General features: G+C 29.1%; 1 long non-coding RNA gene across 1 annotated transcript; it reads right to left on the bottom strand.

The window, feature by feature from the left end:
- Positions 1-2,327: 2,327 nt before the first annotated feature.
- LOC115884775 lies at positions 2,328-3,139 on the bottom strand. Its single transcript, XR_004050614.1, has 4 exons — positions 3,005-3,139; positions 2,800-2,874; positions 2,404-2,581; positions 2,328-2,345 (listed from the first exon to the last, which is right to left on the bottom strand). It is a non-coding gene; the product is annotated as an uncharacterized LOC115884775 (long non-coding RNA).
- Between the last annotated feature and the right edge of the window lie 362 nt (positions 3,140-3,501).

Here is a 3,501-nt window from a genome sequence, read left to right as displayed (position 1 = left end):
TACTTAAAGTTCTAGGGAGAGGTGTACATCATGCGTCCAGCTTTACGATTTCATTACTTTCGTGATACTTTATTTGTTTATTTCTTAACGAGTCGTTGTAATTTTCCCTGTAGCTTGAACATTTTTAAGTGCAAGATAGAAACACTTGCATTTTTGGGAAAAATAAGTGGAACTGAGTTGGTGTTCGACAGTGGTCGCGCTATTAGAACGCTGAATTCAAAAATCGATATATCGAAATCTATTACAAATAATTGATCGTAGTGTTTTCAACAACTTTCTTAATATGCCTGGTATATTTTCTTCGCAGAAAGTATGTGAAAATCTTTATAAATAAAAAAGCTACACGATTGCTGAAAATTGCTACGCACTAAATGTAAAAGGATGGATTGTTTAAAATTTTTGAATGGAAAAAATCAACCTTATCGAATTTTTCTTATTTAAACATATTGTAAAAGATTCGATTTTCAAAATAAAAAAAAGGTTCAATATGTAAAGTGGTTCTTAAGTTCTTAGGTTATGGCGTGTTATGTGTTAAAAAGTTGGTTTGGTTTAGTTTGGTTTTTAAATTATCACGAATACTGACGTTTTCTCCTTATAAAAAAATAGACTATATAATTTCATTTTAGATGCTCAGAAACATATCTAATGATTTTATCTAGTTATTTTTTCGAAAAAAAAAATCTTTGAAAAATCAGCGGTTTGCGATTGTGACTTAGCACACCGTCGCATTTCTCTCTCTCAGACTTATTACTTCCACGTTACACCGACCCAAAAGTAACAGTTGCCAGCACGGTATATATGTCTGTTTATGTACCTATAGCTTAACAGTTAAAAAAAGTTAATAAAAATCAGTTGGTTAGTTTTTAATTTTTTTTTAACATCTGCAACACATAGTATAGCTATATGGAGTGTAGAGGTAAGGAGAAATAACTCCTTGCATTAAAAAATGGTCAAAAAAAGGGAAGAATTAGGATGGCGCTGCTGTAGCAAGATCCTAAAATTTAAGACATGCGCCGAACATTTTAGAACAGATGATTCAAGACATAAATATTTGACGTGAAGCAAACGGGAAGCCGCGGGTTTAAAAAAAAATACAATTTTATTTTCATGTTGCAGGAAATAAATTACAGATTTTTTTTCAGCAGCAATAGACTAATCCCTTTTTTTATTGTTTCTCATAAGTTATTTCGCAAATGTCATTCAAGACGACGAAAAAATATTCTTATCGTTTTAGCTTAAAATTAATGGTAATTATAATTAAGAAAAATTTTATTTAAAGTAATAATTGGTGATCGGTTTAAAATAAATATAATGCAGCTTTAAAATAACTTCATACCTACATTTATTTAGTATAAAAGTAAGTCAATATGTGGTTTTATTATCGATTATTCAGATATCAGAGCCTCTTTTTATTGTTTCTCATAAGTTATTTCGTAAATCTCATTCAAGATGAAAAAGCTTTAGTTTAATATTAATGTTAATTATAATTAGGAAAACTTTATTAAAAGTTTAATTGATGATATGGGATTTAAATAAATATAATGCAGGTCAAAAATAACGTAACACATTTTATTTAGTATAAAAATTAAGCCAATATAATATAATTTTATACTGTACAAGTATTTATTTACGTTTTGCCATCGTAGTTGCCATTCATTCAGAATAGTGGATTTTAAATGTTCGATAGTCGGATGGCTTAACTACCTTAATATCAACTACTTCTAGACAAGAATCGTGTGCAGTATTATCTTCTTTTTCGCTCCCAGCTATTTCAACATGGCTTAGGACGTGAAATAATAATATAATTTTATAGCCCTTTCAGATGCTCATGTCTTCCTTGTAGTTCACCCAATAGAATCGTTCTCGCAGCTTCCTCCCAGGTTGGTAGTTGCTATTCATTCAGAATAGTGGATTTTAAATATATTTGGTTGTCGGATGGTTTAACTATCGTAACAATAACTACTTTTAATAATTCTTTTTCTCAATTCTTTGCACTATAATTTGCATCCCACGTATTGTAATGTTTTCCTTTGAATTTCGTTTCCTATTGTTCCATGGCTTGAGACGTAATGTTATAGCCCTTCCAGATCCTCATGTATATGTCCCTTTTTCTTGTAGTCCACCCAATAGAACCTTTCTCTTAGCTTCCTCTCAAGTTGGTTCATTAAGAATAGTGGATTTTAAATATGTTTTGTATTCGGATGGTTTAACTACTGTAACATCATAAATAAATTGTATACCAACACATAATGGCCAAACTTCAACAGACTTTAATATTCATAAGCCTCATCAGAAGAAAATATTTTTTGATCCAAAGTTTCTTTTTCATTATTAGAATAAATTACCTGCAATTTGTTAATTCATTACAACATTGAATAAAAGATGCAAAGTGTTTATACATACTATAATAGATAAATCTTCATTTTAAATTATGTGATAGATCTGCTTGCTTGTAGGATCTAGACTCATAAACTCAATAATTTCTTTTATTGATATAACCAATAAAGTGGTAATGATGAAATTTTGTTTTTGATTTGAGCAGTAGGGTCCATTATTTCCATTATTTGATGCTGTTATTGCTCTACAAAATGTTGATCTTTATCAAGGGATGTTTATGTGTATAATATTATTATTTATGTGTATAATAATACTGTATGATCGAAAAAACACGGCGTCCAGTTGGCTTGGAAATGAACATCTCGATGACATTCTCCATATCATTTTACATATAAAATGACAGCAATCTTCATTTCATAGGCATCGCTGACGCCGTTTTTTATTCAATCAAATTGTACTTACGTGTATAATATTCATTTAATGGTTCCTGTTTTAGTTGCTGGTGTTCATATTTTGGTTTTTTATTGTGTTGTTGCTCTAGAAAATGTTAATATTTATGTGTATAACATTACTCTTTCTGTGTATAATAATACTTATGTGTATAATACTCATTTAATGGTGTCCTTCTTGCTTGTTGCTGTTGTTGCAATTCAGAATTTAAATTAACCTGAGGCAGTAGGTAGAGCTTCATCCTCCAATATTTTCCTATGTAAATACTGAAGTGGACAGTATTTCTGATGACAATTTTATCACAAACTTTAACATCTTGTTCTTTAAAATGGAACTGCCATAACTTATCTGTAGATTTCAAAACAATATCTAAATGCTTTTGATCATCACTGTAATCTAATTCTTGTCTGAAAATCAATACCTAATATTATCCTGATGATTTTGATTTTTCATAGATTATTAAAATACAGCACTTACAGTTAACTATATTTCTTGAAAGTACCTACAATTTTATGTATTTCCTACTTTTACTTGTTTAAAAAAATGCCAACAATTTGTGCGTGTCTGTCAAACTTTAAAATCATTAAAAATACATTTTATTTAGGTTGTAACTTTATAAAAAGGATTGTAAAAATATACTTTGTAACATGTATGTCAATAATCTTATGAAAAATGTTTACTACACTTTTGATTGACTCTAATTTTTACATATAA

The sequence above is a fragment of the Sitophilus oryzae genome, unplaced genomic scaffold (genome assembly GCF_002938485.1).
Source record: "Sitophilus oryzae breed Bouriz unplaced genomic scaffold, Soryzae_2.0 scaffold_357_pilon_pilon, whole genome shotgun sequence".
Lineage (NCBI taxonomy): Eukaryota > Metazoa > Arthropoda > Insecta > Coleoptera > Curculionidae > Sitophilus > Sitophilus oryzae.
This window is presented reverse-complemented; position numbering and strand designations above follow the sequence as displayed.